General features: G+C 57.8%; 1 non-coding gene across 1 annotated transcript; it reads left to right on the top strand.

The window, feature by feature from the left end:
* Positions 1-8,567: 8,567 nt before the first annotated feature.
* Positions 8,568-8,652, top strand: TRNAR-UCG (transfer RNA arginine (anticodon UCG)). Its single transcript has one exon. It is a non-coding gene; the product is annotated as a tRNA-Arg (tRNA).
* Positions 8,653-23,374: the final 14,722 nt, after the last annotated feature.

The following is a 23,374-nucleotide window of genomic DNA, read 5'->3' as shown; positions in this document are numbered from 1 at the left end:
GTGCATGTGCATGCCAGGTCTTGTAAAATATATTTCTTACCATGGGTTGTGGGGGAAATGGCTTGAAAAACACTGCACTGAGGGGCGCCTGGGTGGCTCAGTCAGTTAAGTGTCCAACTTTGGCTCAGGTCATGATCTGGAGGTTCATGGGTTCGAGCCCTGCGTCGGACTCCGTGCTGACAGCTCGGAGCCTGGAGCCTGCTTCGGATTCTGTGTCTTCTTGTCCCTCTGCCCCTCCCCTGCTCACGCTCTGTCTCTCTGTCTCTCAAAGATAATAAATAAACATTTTTAAAAACGTAAAAATAAAATAAAAAAGAAATCCCGGTTTTCAGCCGAGCACGTGGCATTCCGGACCAAACCCGAACTTCCCACCCGATCAGGTGCAGCTCGAGAGCTCCTCCCCCACCCCATTTCTCCTCCCTCCTGCCTAACATGACCTGCACCCCTTGCATCAGGTGAATGAGAACAGCGACCTAAAGTGGCAGAGCAGCGAGGAAGAAGGTCCAGACACCCCCTGGCGCTGCCCCCCCAGCTCCGGGCCTCCCACCGAGGCTGCTGCCCACCGGCACTGGGGTCCCTGCACCAGCCGGTGGACCAAACACCCAGAAGTCAGGGGGTGCATTTTGTGTTTTGACCGTTACCTTTTCATGTCAAGGTGAGCTAGGGGGAGAATCCCAGCTTGTCATCCGGCCTGTGATGCCATGAGGACGGGGGAGGGGGTGGAGGCAGGGGGTACCGTAACGCGGGAATTTGTTTAAGAAAACCGGGAGCTGCTTCGGCGTAAAGGAGATCTTCAGTAAGATAATGACACGGTGTTACACGGTCCGGCAACGATTCTGAAGGGGACCCCGAGGGACCAGAGCTTGGGAAACTCTGTGCCTGACAAAGTCCGTCTCCTTGTGGCTCCGTGGACAGCCGGTCCCTTGCAACCACGTCCACTCGGAAAGGCGACCGGAGGGAGCAGCAAAGCAACCAGGGTCAGGGTGAGAGGCACAGACGTCCCCTCGGGAAAGTGGGAGCAAAGCACACGAGGATCGGGAAGCACTGAGGTCTCGGCACCTCTGGTGACCATTCCTGCCTGTCGTGGGGCCTCAGCACAAAGCCCCCGGGTGCCTGGCAGGCCCCAAGGTCCCCGACCTGCAGCTCCGACTTTTTGCCACATCACGTCCCTGCAAATTCTAGCTCCGACTTTGCTGTGCGTGGCCTGACCTCCGAGGGTCACTTTCCGAATTTGCTCGCTAAGGCCTCTGCTGCTGACCCTGCATTAAGCCCCTGGTCTCCCTGCCTGCCCGGCCCCCCTCCAGGAGCATTCACACAAAAGGTCTCATTGTCCCCTAGCCTCAGACTCAGACATGCTCCGGCCTTGACTTTCCGCAAACACCCACCGCCTGCCTCGGGTCAGAGGTCACCCCCAGCACCCTCTGTGCCCGGAGTGGCTGGCGTGCGGCGAGCAATCCCGACTTCCTGTGTGATCCCAGCTTGCCCACAGGAAGTCCGGGCTTCGCAGAAGCAGAGAGTCCACAGTGGACTGGATACAACATAGATCAGGATGAGACAGTCCCATGGGCTCCTCCAACGAGCGGGAAGGTGAGCTTGTCCCTTTGTACTGAACAGCGCTCTTTCCCCAAGCTAAGGGGACACGCGTGTCTTTATTGACTGCATCCAACGCCTTCTGGGGAGCAAAGGGGAACCCCCAAGGGGAAGCGGTGTCACCCTTTGCTTCGGCTCGAGACTTAAGATGCCCTCAATATGTATCCTCAAATCTGTGTGTGCCCGAGCGTGTTAGAGCCAGCCGTCCCCGTGACCTCGGCAAGTTCCTTAACTTGTGGAGACAGTGATCGTACCAACCTGAGTGCTTGTCACAACCACGGGAGACACGGCACGAAAACCCTTGGGCACGGGAGGGCACGAAGCGTGGAGCCGGGCCCACGCTGACTTAGGTATTCGGGGAGACGTGGCCTCCGGCTTCTAGTCGAGGAAGGAAGGACAAGCCCGTCTGAGCTTAAAGAAGGACACAGACCGGATCCCCCCGTCCAGCCGGGGCTCCGTCGTCTGCAGAGACGGGGGTGAGGGCAAAACGGAAGCTCCGCGGACACCGCGCAGAGCAGGTCCCTCTGTTCCCCAGATCTGCACCCCCTGCCCTCGGCCACCCCGGGTCACCAGCCAAAGCCAGTCTGCTGAGTGATTAGTCCGCCCACCGAGGAAGCCGCTCATTGGCATGAGCCTGCTGACGGGCCGGTTTTCTCCAAGCAGTGACACGAATGCCTGCAACAGAGCCTGGAAGGGTCCAAGGGGTGTGACCGCTGTCAGAGCAAGGGCCGGGACAGGGACAGAGGCCGGCCTGACCCCGCCGTGGGGAATGCAGAAAGCTGCCTGACCTGGGCATTCTTACATTAGTTTTGAAGGCGTCGGCGTTTTCCCAGTACCTCCTGTCTCCGCCGGCCGCCCGCTAGGAACGTTCTCCAAGGCAGCCGCCCCTCGCCCGGCCCGCGCCCTGAGCAGGACCTGAGTGAGGCCACGAAGCCAGGAGCCCCACTGTGGCTGGGGTGGCCCCGCCTGTGGTTTGTGCAAATTGACACGTCTCAGCTGCACTCGGTGGAGAGAAAACTCCAGGCTCCTCTGTGGACAGACCTGGATTCGACCGTGGAAGTAAGGCCCCTCCACCCCTTGGCGTCGTGGGGACTCCCAGCCCGGAGATGTTTTCAATGTCTCTCAAAGGGCCGGGACTCAGGAGTAGCTAACAACTTATAGAACACTGTTCTCCGTTCTCCGAGACTCGGTCTGTGAAGCCGAGCACCGATCAGCATACTGCTGCCACCAAAGCTGACTGGTGAGGAAGGATCTAGAAGGTGCTTTGCTGTCCCCTGCCCTCGGTCACAAGAGCCCTGGGACTCAGCAGGACCTGAATGCTCCCTGAAGGGTCAGCTGGGACCGGGCAGCTCTGTGCTGGGGGCAGAACTGAATTGATGTAAAGAGCCTGGTGTTGGTCAGCAGCGTGGGCAGGGCTGATGCAGGGAGGGAGGAAAACGGTTGGGGGGAGTGCAGTTGTGGGGGGCCCTCCCTGGCGCCCCAGGCCTCTCCCAGGGGCAGAGGCACCAGCCTGCTCTGCCTTCCCTGGGGCTGGTTCAAGGCCCTCCCCAAGCTTCCCACTGGGTGAGTCCAGGGAGGGAGGGGGGCGGGCCCCTGCCCTGGGCGTGGGTGGAGTTCTAGAAACCAGGCCTCAGTCCCCAGCCCAGGTCCCCATTCACCCCATCTCAGCCACTGGAAGGGGCGTCCAATGTGCTCTGCTCATCTCAGCGGCCCTGCTGGGCGGTTTCCATGGTTCCCAGTCTGAGAAGAGCTCCCAGGAGCCCCGGGGCACAGGGTGACAGGCGCTGCCCTAGATCCCGCGAGCGAGCGGCGCACAGTGTGACATTAATGGATGGAATTAGCAGCCTCGGCAGCGTTAACGAATCTCCTCGTGGAGACTGTGACGTCTGTTTGGCAAAAGGGATCATTAGATGTGTGCAAACATCCCACGTGCCGTGGAAGGGCCTCGGGCGCTGACAAATGATAAATGAGGAAATTAGAGGCTTGGGGAAAATGTAAATATCGCCCTCTGTAAGTCTGTCCCGTCCCTCGGCAGGGAAAAGACAGACGTGTCCCCAGAGCTGGGAGCCACCCCTTCCGTCACTTCCCCACCTGGAAAGTGCCTGGGATTACTGCCCACGGCGGGCGCTGCACGGCCTGGCCGCCCGCTGCCTCCTGCCCGCGTCCGGGCCTCGCGGGGGAGGACAAGGCCGCGCTTTCGTCCGGGTTTCCTCTAAGGCTGTTCTCAGCCTTCATTTCCTGATCGTCCCCTACGGAGCCATTTTAGACATTCGTTTCTGGGTCCCTCGTGAAACGTTAACGCCACAGAAGCGCCACGCGGCGGTTTGTGTGCCGCCGCGTGTGCCCCTTTGCTCCTCCATGACGACAGTGACATCTTTTCGCCCAGAAACCACGCTCTGCCCCCCTGGGAGCGGCACCGCCCGGCGGAGAAGGCGTATTCTCAGTCGTGCGTGCGCGCGTTCCGTCAAACACGCGCAAGTGCGCACCGGGTGCCCCCTCTGGGCCCCGGGGACGCAGCGGCGAGCACGGCAGGTGGCCCTCGTGCGGGGACACCGCTCGGGGACGGCAGACAGCGACAGAGCAAAGTGTGACTATGCCCCACAGCCAAGGATATCGGGAGGGGAGCCGGGAATGGGTCCCAGGTTGAGCAGGGGGCCCGCCCGGGAAGGCTTGGCGCGTGGGGTGCGGCTGGAAGCGGGGGCCGGTTGGGGCGCGGGGTGCAGCGAGAGGGAGCGGCAAGGGTGAAGCCCCGAGACGGGACAGTAGCCTGAGTCTGCGGAGCAGCGAGGAGGCCGGTGTGGCCGGAGCCAAGTGGGCGAAGGGGCGCGAGGGGGACATGAGGCCAGGGGGGTGACAGGTGATGGCAGGGAGGAGGCGACAGCTCTCAGGACCCTGGATCCCTCTGAAGACTAAGGCTTCGACTCTGAAGGAAGCGAGAGTCACCGGGACCAGACCTGGTTCACACTTGAACGGGATCATCGGGATCATCGGGCCGGTGCAGGGGGGTTGCGGGGCAAGGCCCGGGTCGGGGCAGGGAGACCGGGAGGCGGGACGAGGTGAAGGCGGCCCGAGCCAGGCGGTCTTGGTGGAGGAAGTGAGAGGGGTCGGGTGGAGCCGGAAGGACACGCTGCCCGGGGAAGGAGCGGAGTGTGGAAGGAAGGAGGGAGGACGGTGCCCAGGTGCTGGCCGGAGGGCTTCCAGGGCTGCCCCAAATGGAGACGGGCGAGGCCGTGGGGGAACCCGAGCTTTTGGACTTCCTGTGCCCCAGAGCAACACCCTGCAGAGGGTCAGAGGGAGCGAGGGGGACCTCCAGGAGATTTATCACTGTTCTCCAGGCAGCTTCAACCACATACTTTGTGGAGCCTCTGCAAATTGAAAATGTGCTCCAAAGCAGGAAGAAAATGCCTTTAAAAGTTCTAAACTAAGAAAGATTTTTCTTTTCTTCTGCAGTCTGTCTTGTTCACTATTTAGTGGGTATGGAGGTCCTCGCGGGGCAGTGCAGACTCTCACAGGTCAAGCTCCTAAAAGGGTCAGAGTGTGGAAGCAGTCCCTGGGCAAGTTTATTCTCCTGAGCAAATTCTCCAAAGTCACATCTTTTCAATAGGTCTTTATTAAATTTTTTTAAATGGGTATTTATTTTTTGAGAGAGAGAGACACAGAGCACGAGCAGGGGAGGGGCAGAGATAGAGGGAGACAGAATCGGAAGCAGGCGCCAGGCTCCAGGCTCTGAGCTGTCAGCACAGAGCCGGACACAGGGGTGAGAGCCACGAACCGTGAGATCATGACCTAAGCTGAAGTCGGACGCCCAACCAACGGAGCCACCCAGGCACCCCTCAATAGGTTTTTGAAAAAACATGTTGGAATGAACGTCAAGACTACAATGAAAGCTGTTAGCAGAAGCCATAAGAATTGTGGGACGGAAGCATCAGCAGAGGGACTGTGAGGCCCCTGGACAGGACTCTGGGCTAACAGAGCCTTTGTATGGGCCCAGACCTTCCTTCACCTACAGCAAAGCCCCGCCCCCGTCGCGGCCCCACCCACGGCCTGGCCCCACCCCCAGCTTGGCCAGGCCCCCGTCTCCGCCTGGCTCCCAGGTTGGCCCCGCCCCCAGCCACACCTCTTAAGCCGGCCCCACCTTCCAGCCTGGCCCCGCCCTTGCCCTGACCCTGCCTTTAATATCTCCTAGTTCTAAGCAGATGTAATGCTCCAGGCCTGTGTCCTCGCTTTGGTGGCACGGCCGCCTCCGGCCCACCGTCTAGTGTGGTTGGGAGAGGCGGGCTCTTGGATGGCCTGGCAGAGGCCTGCAGACACCTTCTCTGTGGTCCCCAAGTAGTGAAGAAGCAAAGGTCCCCCCGACTCAGTCATGACTGCTTGGTGGCCTATCAGGGATTCCAGGGACAAGGGTACACTGGTGAGAAGATTAATGGCAGAAAATCTGAACAAGGAGGGGCACCCGGGTGGCTCAGTCAGTGCAGTGGGGGACTCTTGATTTCAGCTCAGGTCCCGATCTCACGGTTAGTGAGTTCGAGCCCCATGACAGATGCTGCACTGACAGCTCAGAGCCTGCTTGGGATTCTCTCCCTTCTCTCTCTCTGCCCCTCTCCTGTCTCTCTCTCTGTCTCAAAAATCAATCGATAAACATTAAAAAAGAAGAAGAAGAAGATGAAGAAGAAGAAAGAAAGAGAAGAAAGAAAGAAAGAAAGAAAGAAAGAAAGAAAGAAAAGAAAGAAAAGAAAAGAAAGAAAGAAAAGAAAGAAAAAATCTGAGCAAGGAAAGGGGAAAACAGCTGTGGTGGACCCTCCCTGAAGAGCACCGTGCTGTCACAGTGAGGAATGAGCCAGAACCTGGAACCCAATGCACACACACATTAAACACAGATAAACACAAGTCTACATACATGTGTACATGCAGCCTACATACACCCACATGCACACAATATGCACATGTACGTACATGTACGTACTCTAAAAGCCCACAGAGTCACCCTACATAACACAGAGTAACTCTGGGACCTATACGCATACAGGTAGAAACATTTATTGATCGAAAGCCTGTAGAGTTCATCTGGGAGGCTGGGGCCCCTCCCTTTTCATTGCCCTCCCTGCCTCTGTTCCTGGAAGCACAGAATGTTCCCGCTCCAGGGCTTCCGCCCCTGCCCCCCATTCCCACCCCCTGCTGGACCAGCCCTCCACCAGGTACACTTCCTGACCACCCACCTCCGTTTCTTCACCCTGCTCTGCAATTTGTTTCTTCGTTCTCCGATTCCTTCAGTGGAATGTCTCCTCCGTGGGGGCTTGGCATAGGACGAGTAGTCAATAAACATTCGTTGAGAGGATAAATATTACATATGTTACTTGAGTAACCACACAGACAAGTGCATAGAAACAGCCCATGCAAGGGCTTTCATCACACCTAGCTGGTAACAGTGGTTGTGTGTGGGCAGGGAGAAGCTGGGCAGGGGTGGGGGTGGGGGGGTGGCGGGGTCAATCGGGACTTGGGCTTATCTCTAATGTTTTGATTTTCTTACATGGGGAAGATCCTTATGTATTGCTTGGGTAATGAAAATTAATTTTAATTAAAAAATCAATTTCATGCAATATCGATTTCACAGTAAAGGAACAGAATTTTCAGTTTCCATGATTGAGATGTCTGACATCAAACGCTCCGTCATCCTGAAAGAACCAATTTCACAGTAAACAGACACATTCTGGTGCATTAATAATAATAACAGTAATAACCAGGACATCTGTTCCTGCTAATGGCCATTCAGGGCTTTGCTGATTCCAAAGCCTCTGCCTCCCTCACTTGATTCTTATGACAACGGTGCAAGGTTGGAGAAGAAGCTTGTGTTTATTATCATGATCCTAATCACTGTCCCGCTTTTGCCAAAGAAGATGCGGTGACTTTCTCCATGCCGTGGGGACCTATGGGAAGATTGTGGGCAACTACTCGCCACCCCCTTCTTCACAGGACTCTGAGTGTCCCGCCCCGGTAGCCTAGCGAGCCTGGCCCGGCCCCAGCTCCAGGAGCGTGTGGGCCACGATTGTCCTGACCAGTCAGCTCGTCTCACTCTTTGGGAGGTGGGATATGAACCTTGATTTGTTCAGAGACGGGCACCTGGCCTGGGTGGGCACTGAGATATTTGCCTGGGCTCCCTGGTTCTTCCGAGGTTCCCTCTGGGCAAGGTAGATGTGGATGCACTCTAGAAGGACTATGGCCTTATCTTGCTGCCGTGAGAGATAGCATCCGAAATCGGCACTGGGAGGCACCGAGAGAAGTTCAGGGAAACTGAATCACTGCTTGATCAAATCATTCCTGAAGCCTTTTATCTCCAGGATCTTTTAAAGCTTGAGGCCATCGACCCCCTATTGTTCAAGCCTGTTGGCACGGAGTTCTCTCTTCCTTGTGACCACAGCCTTCCATCTATCTGCTCAAGGTCACAGAAGAGTAAGGGGCAGATGATTAAAGCAATTCTTCCCTTGGGTGTGATACATACCTTCTCAGAACCAGCTTGGTTCTCGAAATCTAAACGTTGGAGTGAGAGGAGAGGCCCTCAAGCTCACCGAGCTCAGCCTCGTGAGCAAAGTGAGGCGGTGAAGAAGAGGTGGCCCCACATCACAGGGGAGGGGGCAGGGCTGGCCCTTCTGTAGCTGGTTGTTCACGTTTCCGGGTTCACACAGCAAGAGGCCACCGGAGCAAGACACGGAGGGCTTCATCTACCCGTGCAGAGTTCGTGTCCACACACGCAAAATGAAGTGGCAAACGTTTGCGGTCGTAGACTCTGGAGTGATAAAATCTCTGCTCCAGGGACGTGCGCGGTTCCGATTACCAAATGGAGAGGGATTCTGGTATTCTGTCGATGTGGAATTTCGCTTTTCTCTGCAAACTCAGATGACTTCATTTTTTCGATGTGATACTGTTGTTTGGGTATAGATCTGCACATGTTCCCACTCAAAAAAAAAAAAAATCTTAGGGGTGCCTGGGTGGCTCAGTCGGTTAAGCGTCTGACTTCGGCTCAGGTCGTGATCTCACGGTTCGTGGGTTCGAACCCCACGTCGGACTCTGTGCTGACAGCTCAGAGCATGGAGCCTGTCTTTGGATTCTGTGTCTCCCTCTCTCCCTGCCCCCCCACCCCCGCTCACACTCTGTCTCTCTCTCTCAAAAATAAATCAACGTTAAAAAAAATTTTTTATAGAGGGGATATAAATGCAGAATACATTATTGATATACATTTTATGTCCGCACTCCCTTTGGAATCTACTCTTCGGGGATTTTGTTCTCACAGTTGCTGCCTGTGTGTTGGGTCCTCTCTTCTCCCCTACTTTCCTCCTAAGACAAAGAGACGGGGACTGACGTACCCCCCCCTGGTTCCCTGAAGCAGGGCCCTGAGAGGCGGACCCCGCGTTGCACTTGGCCGGCGTGGGCACAGCAGAGGGCTGGGGGGACGGGACGGGAGACCTGGCGAGACGTCTCTCTCCTGGGGCTCCACAACATTCATCAAGGTAACGGCAGCCTCTTCGAGTCCGCGCTCTGGCGGTAAAGACTCTGTTGAGACCTTACGGAAAAAGCGACCGTGCTTCAGGCCACCGTAAAATGCCTTCGGTTTCTGCCGAGCTGTTGGCAGTGAGAACCTAGTGGCCGGTTTGCTCGGTGTTCCCCGCGTTCCCTCCTTCCGAGGCGACGCTGATGTCCACTCCCTTCTCCCGGGCTGACGAGAGCAATTTCCAGTCCGACGACTTGGAGGAGACATCATCTTATAACGGTTCATCCGTAAAACCGTCATGCAGAACAGACTTCAGGAGAAATTGAGGAAAACTGCCCGTGTACTTGTGGTTACAGGCAGGCGTCGGTGAAGACTGGGGGGTTTGGGATGGAAGAGGTCCCTACTCAAATCCCGACTCATCCTGTACCTGCCGCGCGGCCCCAGGGAGGACGCTGACCCGGGACATCACTTGCCTGACAATGCCACTTACCTGAGTGGTCCCTTCCCTGGAGAGGCCACTGACCGAGGAGGCCACTCACCTCCTCTGAACCAGTTTCTCTCAGTTCGAGGATTGTCACAAAGGTTCAAAGTCAAAGCAGACTGAGGCCTCGCTCCTCGAAGTGTGGTCCACAGACCAGCACACCTTCCCCACGGGGCAGCGCACCGAAAATGCAGACTGTCAGGTCCCATCCAGGTCCTACTGGGGGGGTCCGAACCTTCGCCAGTCCCCCAGGTGGCTCGCGTGGGCCCTGGACTGGGGACACCGCCTGGGGGCGCCGAGCAGGCCGCCAGGTGCACGGCCCGCAGCCCCGACATCTGGGCACTTGAGTGTTTGGCCGATGTCTCGCTTGCCGCCCCCCGGCCTCGCCCCTGCTCCCGCATCCGGATTGTGGCCGGGATTCTGCCCTCAGACAGCCCCCTTCTCTGTAGAGCTTCCCCTTGGGGCAAATGGAACCAAACAATCAAAAACAGGAAAGAGAAAGAAGAGAAAAGAGGAAGAAAGACCAAGAAAAGGCGACTGTCTGTCCCAGCAGATCAGGAGCCCTGAAGTCCTCGTCCATCCTGCTGCGGGGAAGGCAGCAAACGTCCCCTGGGTGCATCTGCTGGGCGGTGGGGGCGGGGACCAGCCCCACCGCGTGGCCACAGAGCTGCAGGGGCGGCGGGCACACCTTCGGGGCACCGCTGCCCCGTCAGGTCCTCAGACCTCAGGGAGGGATGGCCACAGTGCGCCTCGGGGCTCGGGAACTGGGGCCAGCGCGGGTTACTGAGGCTCCTGTGCCACAGGTCCCTGTGACGGGGCTGCAGCTACAACCACCTTCCAGTCCCGAGTTCGGGGCCCTTTCCCCCGCACTGATCTCTGGGCCCCTGGAACCGATACAACCGTGCACTAATGCACAACCTGACTGCAGGGAACCCTGGTGTCCAGTGACCTCCTTGAGCCCTCAGAGCAGCCCCCTCTTGGCCTGTCCCACCACTTATCCAGAAAGCAAAGGGCCAGTGGCACTCCAGACCCTGACCCGAGTGTCCCCTCACTCTTCCTGACCCATGGCAGGCAGGACGTGCAGGGCTCTGCGGAGCACAGAGCCCCAGCCCAACCCCAGCAGACAGCCTCACCCCATGCGGCCCTTCCACGAGGGCCGCCTGTGGCTCTGAACCCCATTTGGGAATGGGGCTTGGAGGGGACGGGGCTGCTCCCTCTCCGAGAGCTGCTGTGAGTTTTCAGGAGATAAAAATCTCCAGACTGAAGCTCTCACCACAAGAGCTCGCATTCTAGAACTCAGCCAGGTTCATGAGCAAGACACTGGGTGTGTGCAAGGCGGACATGGGGTGGGAAGCAGAAAGGGGTCTGGGAGAGTGGGGGCTCCGCTCTGGCCCCACAGCTGTGGGGCAATAGCCGGGGATGAGGGAGGACCAGGGTCCTGGGTGGTCTTCGAGGACTGACCTGAACAGGACAAAGGTGGAAGTGAACCAGCCTGCGGGCCTCCGGGGAGGGGATGGCAAGGTGGCGGCTGTGAGTGGATGGGGAAAGAGCTTAGGGTCTTGTCAGGGGCCCCTTCCCTCCTGCCTACATGGAGGAAGCATGGTCTGCAGAATGTTCTGTGCGGTTGCCGCATCCGTGGAGTCCAAGGAACGCAAGGGCTGCCTGGTGGGCCAAAGCATCCTCCGTGAGCGTTCCCTACACCCAACAGAGGGGCAACCTGGGGTCAGCCCCTTCTGGAACGTTCCCTCCAGAGGCAGTTGCCCGTGGATTCTCATCTCACAGAAGACAGCATCGCTCAGAGCTCCCAGAAAAGCCATCAATTAAACGCCACCGAGGGCAGTTCTGACGCAGTCTGCAGGAGGCAGCCGGGCCAGCGGCAGGGCCAGCATGATTTACGGCCCCTGCTTTCACAAACGCCGCACCGCCTCGGCTCCCTGCCCTCGGGCCAGTCACTCCGGAGTTTAAGAGTAATTAAGAGAAATGATTCCTTTTTATAGCCAGTTCTTCTTTCTCTCAGGTACAGAAGTGGTTCTGGAATAAAAACATCATGAAAGGCACCGTGAAGCCATGAGACAAAGCAGCAGGTGACTCTGGCTTCAGAGAAGGGACACCTGAAGTGAAGCAGGAAGAAAAGGCCGCCTGCATCAGCCTGGAAATGAAGGGGAAGAAGGGGAAAAAAAATGCCTCCGGGCCCAGGCTCCTCCGTGGGGAATGACGAGGTCTCCTTCTGTCCAGGGCCACTCAGAGCCCTTTTCAGCATCCCTGTGATATAATTACTGCTGACTTCACGGCCTCGGGTGGGCAGGGGGCAAGGAAGGTCCTCAGATGGAGAGACAAAACGAAACCAAGCATTTCCGCACGGCCCTATGGAATAAACAGACAAGGGGCCACATGTCCCTTGAAGGACCAGGAAATAGACCTTCCGGCTCTGGCATGACACATAAGGTCCTGTCACTTATAATGTGGACCACTCCAGTGACCAGATCAGAAGTGGAGACGGTCTACTGATGCTGTTTCCAACCCAAATCCCCAGCGTCCTTATTTCCTTATTTCCTATTCTTCGTGTAGAACGGGAATAAGTTACAACAGCCCGGCTTTCTTCAGACAGAACAGTCTCTTTTCTTTCCTTTTCCTTTTTTTTTTTTTTTTTTTTTTTTTTCATTTCTGCCATAATAATATGACTTCTTGGAAAGATTATATTTACCTTAGATTTTATTCATTCATTCAGACCTGTTGCATTCACTGATTCCCCATTTTCTGAGCAAATATTTATGAATCACCTTCCCTGGGCAATGAATGGACAACCAGAGCCTTGGCCTCAGAAGGTGAAGCTTTGAATATAGGAGACACTACGAACAATCACAGAAAAAACAAGGTTGACAAAGAGGATTTTGTGGAATTTCTCTGTGGGAAAAAACTGAGAGTTGAAAGAAAGCAGGGAATAGAGACCACGTTAGACAGCGAGATCAGTGACAGCCTCTCTGGAGAGGTGACTTTGACCCCAGATGAACACAGCAGATTCCGGCCAGGCAGAGGCCATCAGGAGAGCATTCCAGGCAAAAGGCACAGCACGTGCAAAGGCCTAGAGGCAGGTCTGGGCTGGACAAGGAACAGAGAGGGGGCCGAGGCCTGGGGCAGTGGGGGACGGTGGGTCGCAGAGAGGCAGGAAGGGGGGCACAGGCCTCCAGGGACAAGGCAATGCCCTGGGGTTCGCGAGAAGAACGGAGGGAAGCAACAGGCAGGGTGTGTACGGGGAGGGGCGCGTCCTGGCTGGCTTGCACCGCTCGGCTGCCTGGTGGAAGCTATTGGGCTGGGCAATCGTGGAAGCAGGGGGCAGGCCGATCCCCAGGTCTGCGAGACGTGTGACCTTGAACAAATTTCTCTCCCCCGAGCCGCAGTCCTCATCTGTGGGGTGAAGGAATCACCACTGAGAACGCAGTAAGATGTCGCCCGTGGAGGAGCCCAGCCCACGGCATCAGGGTCTTTCTGGAGCTGTAACGAGAGGACACTGGCCTCCCCGGCCCGTGACCCGGGGTGACCGGGCCTGGATAAGTGCCCCTCGTCTGCCAAGTACACGCGCGTGGGTAGCACAGGCCCTCTCGCGTCCTTCACTCACTGTGTCACAACCGCTGGCGAGGGTCACTTGGGGGAGGACCAGGCCCCGCTGTGGGGGCTGTGATTCTAATTTGCGGGTCCCCTGGGAGAGGCGGGGCAGCTGACTAGTGGCTCGCCCCAGAACAGAGCTGACACGATGAGGTGGTGACGCCTGGGAGCAAACGCTTCCGTTGCTAGTTAAGGACGATCCAGGAAGCCTCCTAACACGCACCCAGGCCCTTCGTACGGCACCTGCTGGAGGCCGGCCCCGCTGGGCTCCAACCCCCTGGGTTTCCAACCAACTGAGCCCCTTCCCCAGATGGAGCCCCTTCCCCAGGTTGCTCGCTGGGACCCCTTCTCCCTGCAGGGGAGGGAACTGAAACGTGGCAGGGACAGGCGGGGACCCACAGATCCACACCGTGGGGCCCTTCGGGCCACCCATCCCGGGAATTCCGCAAGGCAGTGACATGACCTGCCAAATCAAGGGAGGGGATCACACTCAACCAAGACCTGCGGAGACCTAACCAAGGGCCCGGGGGGCTCTTGCTTGCGTCCCGACTCTGGACAAGCAAGGAGAAAAAGGCCCTTGTGAGGCAGCTGCCGAGATCTGCACACTCCCGGTGATGAGGACACTGCAGTTCCCTTTCAAAGGAAAACCCATCCAGTACAGGCTGGGACTGGCTTGAAAATACCTTGGCGGGAAGAGGGGAGGCAGCTGGAGGGAGCGGGCAAAGCCGGGTAGGTGCGGAATGCGGGTGAGGGGCAGATGGTTCATTGCGTTCTCCCGGTGGAAAATCTCCATGATCGTTGTTCGAATGTGCTCCGTTCATTTTTTAAGATAGCTGTTCACTCGAGGAAATATTGCAGGATGTGACAGAACGCAGACCGGGAACGTCCACTCTGTCATTTTGCCGCTTCCCCGTGTGAACCGGGTGACAACAGGGCATGTCACGTGGCCACGGGCCCGAGACGGGACCTATTCCCGCGTCTTCTGCAGACGGGACTCTGAGACCTTCCGCCGTCCCGCACGCAGGGGGAGGGTTTGCGTCGACACCCGTCGGAAGCTAACCGGCTTGCTCATCACAGAGCCAACCGGCTGATGGCGATTTTATGCAGAGCTGAGCACAACAGCCGGGGCCTGTCACCCCGGCTCTCGAGTGAAGATCCAGGGGTGTTTTCAAGCAGAAATAATGGGCCGCCGTGGCCGTTTAAAGAGGTATGATTTATCTCCGGGACCGCATCCAGGCTGGAGCTGCTGGGGACAAGCCCAGGCTCCCTGGCCGGCGACGAGGTTTAATGCCTCGGCGGCTTGTCTGCAGGTGGAGGACGGCTGAGCCCTCGCGTGCCCAGCGACCGGGGGTCGGGGTGACCCGCGCGGGCACAGACGCAGCCAACACGGGCCGCTGCGGACAGCGCATCTGTGCACCCCAGGAGGTAGGAGATTTGGGGGTTTCTGTTGACTCTGAGCCACGTGATGCTTAGCTGGGGCATCTGGGGGCCGGTGGAATGTTTGCAGGCAGAATCATGTGGCTTGGTTGCCTTCATTACTCAAAAGCAGGAATTTCTGTCTCCAAAGATATGAATTATGTGCCTTTGATTGAGAACAGCTGCCACAGCCTCTGCACAGAAACGCCGACCCTTCGGGCCAATTCATCGGACCGTGACACGCACCACCAGGTGTCTACCCAGGGCCCTTCCTTCTCGCTCATGAGTCCCTAAGCCTCGTCCAGCCCCCGCCCCTGTGCCCCTGTGACACTGCTCTGGCCATGAGGGGACGCAGAGGCTGCTGGGGGTTCTGGGCAAGTGCTGGTTTCCTATTTCAGCCTCCTCCTCCCTCCTCCTTTCCCTCCTCCTCCTCTTCCCTCTTCCTCCCCCTCCCACCCCTTCCCCCTCCTCCCTCCTCCGTCTTCCTCCTCCATCTTCCTCCTCCCTCCTCCTTTCCCTCCTCCTCCTCCCTCCTCCTTTCCCCCCTCCTCCTCCTCCTCCCTCCTCCTCCTCTTCCCCCTCCTCCCCCTCCTCCCTCCTTCCTCCTCCTCCTCTTCCTCCTTCCTCCTCCTCTTCCCTCTTCTCCTCACTCCTCCTCCTCCCCCCTCCTCCTCCTTCCACTCCGTCCTCCCTGGTTAGGTAAGAGTGGCAGCATCTGCAGCCACGAGAGATGCCCAAGGGAGGGCAGGGCAGCAGAAGGAGCCAGCCTTGGTGACATCACGCGGCCCCCACAGCAGCCCCAGACCTGTTCGTCGGGAGTGAGGCCAACCACCACCGGTCAAGCTCCTGGAGCTGGTTTCTGTGGCTTCGAGCTGAGCGGGGTCCTGGCTGGGAGAAGCACGCACAGCTGGCCGCTGATAACCGAGGCGCCTGGTCCACTCACTGTGACCCGCTTGCACGGCACCGGGGTCCCCAAACTCACTTGTTCTCTGATGTACACGGAACGTGGCCGCGACCCTGCATCCAGTGGCCACGCTCTCAGTTACTCACTCCCAGGTGGGCTCAAGCTTTCACACGTGAATCCGGAATCGGCAGAACTTCTTCCGCTCCGACCATCTGATGCCTCCGGGGTTCTCCGGCGGTGCGGTGGGCACCCTACGCGTTCCCTTCCCGGAACGAACACCTCTCGTGCCCTCTGACGTCTGCTTCCCCTTGCCGTGTGAGCAGAACCTGGCTGCCCTTTGAGAATTCACCTTCCTACCTCTGTCCACGGGACCCCGAACCCCAGGCCCTCGGGGAAAGGCGGGCCACAGGAGCCACCACTGCCCGACAACGGGCTCGGTGACAGGAGGGACCTCAGCCGGCCGTCAGTGACTCTGGGGCTCTGATGGCATCCTGTTCGTGTCCCTGCACTTGGACCTGAGCGAGTGTGGGGCTGGAGCTGGAACCGTGGGGGGTTGGAACCACGCGGGGGCACCTGCCGCTGCCCCCGAGGGGAGTCTGCAGGGGGCCGGCACCAGGGGCGGTGCAGGGGCACACGGGAGACCAGCCCAACCCACGCGATGGCCTCTGAGCCCCCAGACCCAGCTCTGCCCGACCACCAACACCAGTGCGTGAGCCCATTGAGGCCCCGGGCCTGAGCCCCTGAGTCGGGTCTGGGTCGCGTCACCAGGAGAATCCAGCAGAAGGTTCGGTTTGGGGCAGAAGCGTCCGTGGCCCCTGGGAAATCTCCAGCCGGCCCGGAAACCAAGAGGACATTTACACCTGCTGAGTCGACTGTTCGTGACCATCCTGGGTGGGCCTCGCCCGCTGCCGCGTGGGTCCTTTTCCTTGGCTGAACTCACTGAACTGTCAGGGAACGGTCACCGGGGGTGGTTTTGCTCACTTCCTGCCAGAAGAACACATTCTGGTCTGTTTCAAAACCCTCATGACGTAACTGTGCCCCCCGCACATGAGGAAACGGAAAGTTCTTGCCGCAGAGGGAACTCTCGGCACCTTTATCCTGAGGCTTTGTTCAAGGAAAACACACCTGCCTGGCACTCCGCCGGGGCTCGAACTGTTGTTGCTGCTGCCTCCAGGGCCGGTCCCTGCACCCCAGCGCCCAGGTCTGCGGGGCCCTGTCCCCTCCCGGCCTCTCGGCTCCCCCTGGGCCTCCGGAGGCCGCCGCCCACCCGTCAGAGGCTCTGGCCTCCTGCCAGCTTTGTTCTGGGGATAAAAAGGCAGTAGTGGCCGAAGGGCTCTGCCTGCTGACCTCCAAGGAGCGGGGCTCTCGGGGCCTCTGCTGAGCTGAAGCTGCGGCCTCCCCGACGGCGAAGCGCCCTGAGCGCCCAGAAAGTTCGTGGCAGAGGCTCCAAGGGGAGAGATGGTAAGGCCTCCAAAGCTGGAAACCAGAACAGCCCCCACCCCCAGCCAGTGTCAGGTCAAGGGCAGGGCACGTCCCTCCTAACAGACTCTGATGCGCCCCCGGAATAAACTCCGCTGCTGGCCGCGACCCCTGCTGCAGTTCAGGTCCTCTCTGCTCTCTGGGGGCCCCGGCGCACTCCAGTTCTGGGAGGGGGGCGCGTCCTACTTCCCAGAGCTCAGTGGTGCCCTGACCCAGGCTCTCCCCGCCTTTCAGGAGCTGGTCTCTGGAGCATCACGCTCCTCGCCCTCCCGAGGCTCTGACGTCACCCCAGGCCTGCAATCTTGGGTTGTCCAGAGATGATGGATTTCGCTAAACCGAGCCCGGCCCCCCTGCAGACAGAGTCCCCATTATATTACCCCACTCTGCTGTGCATGTGACCTTTGTTATTTCCTGGAAGTGTCTTGTTTGTTGATTTATTCACTTCCTTCTCTCCTGTCTGCACCCCACCCCCCAGGCTGGGCCAGGAGCCCCCTGAGGCCTGGGGCTGCGTCTAATTCTCTTTTGTTTCCCTGGGGCCATAACAGGGCTCTAGTCCCCAGAAGGAGCTCGATAGAAGGCCTTTGGTCAAAGCCCCCTTTGTGTCTCATTCCCTTCTTGCCCGGTGCCTCTTTCCCACCCGATGTCTTACTAGATCCAAAACCTTGTGTGTCTGGCCAGCGTCGTCCACGAGAACTTTCTGCGATGAGACATGTTCTGTATCTGCCTGTCCGGTGGGGTAAACATTCACTGCACCATCACAGGGCCCTTGACATGTGGCTAGTGTGACTTCGGAGCACAGTCAGGGAAGGGGCGGGGGAGCCCCCAGCCTTCTTCTGGGTCTGGTGATCGGCCACGGCCGGTCACTCCCGTGGATCGGAGACTACGGGGGGTTGGAGGACAGGCTGGGAGGAGGGACTTTCACCCCGGGGCGGACAGCAGGAAGGTTGTGTGGGAAGAGGGAGAGGAACCTCAAGGCCTGATGAACAAAGATTCAACCCCGAACGGTGCCCTGCCCCCCCTCCACGTCACCCTCCTCCACCCCTTCCTGAAAGCTCCAAGGGGTTGGGGACCAGGCTCTGCCCCTTTCTTGTCCCACTCTTTCTGGGGTGTTGTGCTCATGCAGGTGACCAAGATGGCCCTCTCCCAGGTCCAAGTTCCAGCCAGTGGGGAGGGGGAAGGAAGGAAAGAGAAGTCTCTCACTTTGAAGCCTGGAAGTCAGACCCCTCACTTCTCTTCCCAGCCCATTGGCCAGAACTTAGTCACAGGCCGCCCCGAGCAGAGGCACAGGGAAGGAGTCGTGCTCTGTTCTGGCAGCCCCCTGTCCCACTGAGGGTCTGAGGGCTCTGTCTGTATAAAGGAAGGGAGAAGGGGCATAGAGAGACAGCTAGATGTTTCTGCTCAGAAGCACTTGGCGAGATCAATCACCTCACCACAGGACCACCTAGGCCTTGCCAAGTTCAAGGGAAATAGAACAAATGTTGCCCCGTGGAGGGTCAAGCCACGTCCTTGTCTGCTTCCAGCTGGGGCTCGTGCCTGTGCAGAAGCCAGCTCTCTGTCCCAGCTGGGACCCCCCCCCCCCCAACCCCACACACACCAGTTGCTGGAGTTGCTAGGAGTAACCTAGCCTCCTTGTGCCTCAGTTTCCTTATCTATAGAATGGGGGTGATAACAATCACAGGTAGGTTCGATCGTCAGAATTAAGTGAGTTAATTAACGTGAAACATCTAGAACAGAGGCTGGCACGTAGTGAGTATTAACGGATGTTCATGGGGAGAGAGCAGTGGAATAGTAAAGAGCGTTCACCCACATGCACACGAGCACACACACACGCACACGTACGGCACACACACGCGCACACACGCACACATACGCGCAAATGTGCCCACACACGGGCACACGGGCACTGAGTCTCCTCAGCCTGAGCCTTGGCCCCCGACCCCCACCCAGGTGCTCACCGCGACAGTGACAGGGCCGCTCCCGTCCCCGTAGGGCCAGCAAACAGCCCGCGGGACCTGAGCCCAGGACGTCGGATGCCAGGTCAGCCACGGAGTCGCCCCCCAGGCACCTTCCGGGCAGCGCCTCTGGGCCAGGCACGGCTGCAGGTGCTGGGAGCCTGGGGCTTAGCAGGACGGGGCCGTCCCTGCTGCCTGGGAGCTCACGGTGCAGCGGGAAGGGCGAGGGAGGTGACAGCAAGGACACGTGCCCTCAAGGTCACTTCCCATGGTGGGGAGTGGCACCCGGAAGAGACAGGGGGCCGTGTGCCGGGAGGGGCCTGGGCGGACAGCACCGTCAGGGGGCTCGCTGACCGGGTGACGCTTGGCAGAGCCCTGGAGGCTGAGGAGGGGCAGCTTCTGGAAGGTGAGCTGGGGACAGCGTGGAGGAGGCCACACGGCGGGCACAGAGGCCCTGGGTCGGGACGAACCTGGCACGTTAGTGGCACAGAAGGGAGGTCAGGGTGTCCGGGGGAAGAGGGATGGGGGGGGGGGGGGCACAGGCCTCCACGTGCCCCAGGGCCTGTGAACCCGGGCACATCTCCGAGTGGTCACGCAGGTTCTCAGGGCAGAGAGAGCCCCCACTCTGGGCAGGAAGGGGCGGCCGGGTGGGTGGGGAGGGTGCTGGGGCGCGGGAGGCAGGCCCCCGCTGTTCTCGCCAGAAGCCCAGGGCCGGCTAAGCCAGACGGCCCCGGCCCAGCCTGGCTCCTTCCTCACCGCCCGGGCCCCTGCCATCCGGTTGGGGCACCTCAGAACGAGGAGCAGGGAGGGGGACCGGTCACAGGCGCGCACCCGCTACCCAATCTCCAGACCCAGGTAGCATCCTGTGACGGGCTTCCCCGTGCCAGCGGAGGGGACGCTGACGAGGGGGTCCCCTGCCTGGCGATTCCTTTCTGGTTCTGCCCACGTGAAATGTGCCCGTTTGAGCCTCCTTCTCCGCCTGTTTGCGTCTTACACTTTCCACACGGGAGGTAAATGCAGAACAGACGCAGAACGTGTAATTGTAACCCTCGGTTTGTGGCCCTTTATCCCTGCAAGTTCCCGAGTACCCGTGCGGTGAAAGCACGCTGCTGTGCAAGAAGCCGGGCTCCGGGACAGCGATCTAACCGCTACTTATCCCGTTATTCATCTGGTCCCGTGTGTGCATCTGTCCGTCCCACTTTGTGGCCGTGCACATAACAAGGACACACACATTCACAGGTCCCCTGTGTGTTTGGACAACACGTGACTTTGCATCACAAAAGCACCTGTGATGTCAGAGGCGCCGTGAATCATCATGACGACTCTGGGCCTGGTATCCAAGAGACCTCAACTTGCAGCCAAGTCACTGTCCCCCCGCTGTGAGAACTGGTGGCTGTATTGGAGCCTCTAGCCGGAGGGGACGAAATTACATCTAGAATGACCCGCATTGTGCCACCGCTAATGACCCAGTTAACCTCTGGATAATTTTCTGCTTCTTGGTGTCCTGGGAACGGGTGGTGTTTACTCCACTTGGGACAAACCTTTATTAATGTGCATTAATGTGCCGGGGCGGTCGCTGCTCTGGGCCCAGGGTTTTCATAGAAATCGGCCAGTGAGCCAGGGTCCCGCTGGAGCTGTTGCATGAGAATGAGGCTCTTTTCTTTACCCTCTCAGATCCTTGCCCTGATTTGCATGACTAAGCGTTTCTGCTTTTTTAAAAAGTGTGTTTGTTTGTTTCTGGATTGTTGTTGTGTCTCCTACAGAGGAAAGCAATTACTTGCTCACTGGACAGAGACCTAAATCTGGCAAAAGCCCAGTTCTGCTCCGCCCAGAGGAGGGGAGCCAGCCAGCCACACTCCGTTGGTAGGGACCATTCCAGGACACGGGGCCCACGGAGGCGGGATGAAAATTACTTGGGTCTTCAGTAGACTCCTTAAAAGAAGGTATATATCACAACAAAGGAGAATTAGATGGGACCGGAGGGCAAAGAGGACTCTGTCCTTGTAAAATTCGGCTCAAGCTAACAAGTAGCTCCAACGTGTCTCCGAATGAGGCTGTGGGTCCCCTGGGGAAAGAGAAGACGTCGCTAATTCTGTTCAGACGTGTGGTTCTCAGCTGTATCAGAGCCAATGTCTGGTTTTTAAAACAAATATTTCACGGCTTCTATTCAACGGGAATGAAACTCATAATTAATATCACCTACCTACATACGTATTTTTAAATAAATATTTTATTGGGATATTTTAAATATCCCAAGTGTAAGATAAAGGGGGAAAGGAAAGGAATTCATGACAAAATAAAACACGTTTCGACACGTAAATGCTCTGGCACAACTCATCTGGAAGGTACAGTCAAGTAATCAGATGCTTGAACTTGGACATAGAATCCCAGTGAATGAAGCTACACACGCAGACCCAGGACAGTTCTGCTGTTTGGGGGCAACTCAGGCACCAGGAGAAGCTTTGCCATTGGTAATTCAAGCCTTCAAACGGGCAAGGGGACCTTGGTAAAGAGTCCTGAGCGAAACAAAGCACCGTCTTCCCTTAACTTACACCATAGTTTATTCCTGAAAACTCCAGATCCTTCCAAACAAGGAAAAAAAGTAATCTTGTGTCTATGCAAAATAGAGTTGGGTTCTGGGCTCAGGTCGTCTTAGACGGCTTTTTAATCTATGTGGATGTCCAGAGGGGCCCTCAAAATTGGTGCCCATGCGTCCGGCCCCAGAATTAGTCCGGAGGATAGCTGGCGGGCCGGGCCCCACCTTCAGACGGGAAATGAAACCAGAGGGAGGAAGAAGCTCACCCAAAGTCCCACGGCCAGAGAAGGGCAAGGTCGGGGCTTGAGCAGGACGCTACTGGATTCGAGGTCTGGATCCGGTTCACTAGAGGCTCGTAGACACCCCTCCCCAGAGTGAGAGCTGCACTTAGGCCAAATGGGAGCTTCCTTGCTCAGGAGGCTGTAATCCCCACGCATGCCCCAGAGCAGTCTAACACCAATAATGGGGGCGACAGGGAGGTCCAAAGGCCAGCCCCCTTGCCTCAAGTTGGGACCAACTCTGGGATACGATTCATGCTCCAGGGCTATCCATGGGCTCGGGCTGAAGCTGCTCTCTTTCTTCGCTTAGCTTTCCCCGCCCCGCCCCCCTTCCCTGTTCCACGCCCTCCCTCCCTCCTCCCGGGAGATGTCCTCAATAAGTCGCACGCATAGGGATCTCCATCGCAGGCTCTGCTTCAAAAACTGACCTAATACAGGTCAAGATCAAAAGACCAGTTCGCTGACTATTGCAGTCATCGGGTGAGAGATGATGGTGGCTCGGACCAGAATGGCAGCCGTGGGGGGTGGAGAGACGAACTGGTGAATATTCGGAAGGTTGGTGACTTCATTAGGTGCTGCTGCACTACGGCAGTGAACTAAACCAGGGGCCAGTAAACCACATCCAGAGAAGAGATCTGAACCCCAGCCTTTGGAAGAGGCCCCCGTCCAAGTTTGTCCTTCCTAGGAGACTCTCCCTTAGCCCTTGGGAACCACCTAGGGTTTCCTTATGGCCCTTAGTGACTCTTTTATCATAGGTTACTAATTCTTTATATAACATTTCCCCTGTTTAAATCACGGTACGGTTCTGTCTTTCGATGGGGCCCAGGCTGCTACATAGGTGGGACCCAGCAAAAAGCCAACGGGGAAAGACTAAGCGGGCTCTGTAGAGTCTCAGCCCTGGCATTACAGAACAGTTTAGAAGGGTACGTTGGCGGCCAAGAGACAGTAGCTTAGTAACCTGCCCACGGTCATTTCCGGCTTTCCCATTCTATTACTCCGATCTTTTTAGTTGTCCTCAAAAGGGCATATTGGAGGAGCACTTACTTCGAAATCAGAGAATGGACATTCCAGTCTTGAGCCGACTGATGACTCTCCCCGGGGCCTCAGTTTCCTCACTTGTCAAAGGAAGTAGTTATACCAGAGGCTGCTAAGAATCTTCTCGTCGTGAAATTTCTGTGACTCGGTGAGAGAGACACCTGCAGCTGTGGGGGTTGAACTCCAAAGCTCCCAGTGATCATTACCAGTGATGGTCATGATCCCCCCCGTCTGATGATGATCAGGCACTGACACCTCGCTGCCTTATGTTCCCTGACCCAACCCATTAGCACTTCCTGACAGCTCGACCCCCGAGTAGACTCTGAATCCACACACTGCTCTCTATCCCTCTCCTCATGTTTTTGGAATGTTTATTTACTTTTGAGCGGGGGGAGGGGCAGAGAGAGGGGGACAGAGGGTCCCAAGCAGGCTCTGCGCCGACAGCAGCGAGCCCAACGTGGGACTCGAACTCACGAACCACGAGATCGTGACTTGAGCTGAAGTCGGACGCTGTCAACTGCCTGAGCCCCCCGGGCGCCCCATATCCCTCCCCATCTTTACCCAGGACGGATGATGGATGATGGATGTGGAACACCGGCTTTCCTTCTGCCCGTCCG

Source organism: Neofelis nebulosa, chromosome 9, assembly GCF_028018385.1.
Source record: "Neofelis nebulosa isolate mNeoNeb1 chromosome 9, mNeoNeb1.pri, whole genome shotgun sequence".
Lineage (NCBI taxonomy): Eukaryota > Metazoa > Chordata > Mammalia > Carnivora > Felidae > Neofelis > Neofelis nebulosa.
Note: the sequence above shows the minus strand (reverse complement) of the source record. Positions and strands in the feature narration are given on the sequence as shown.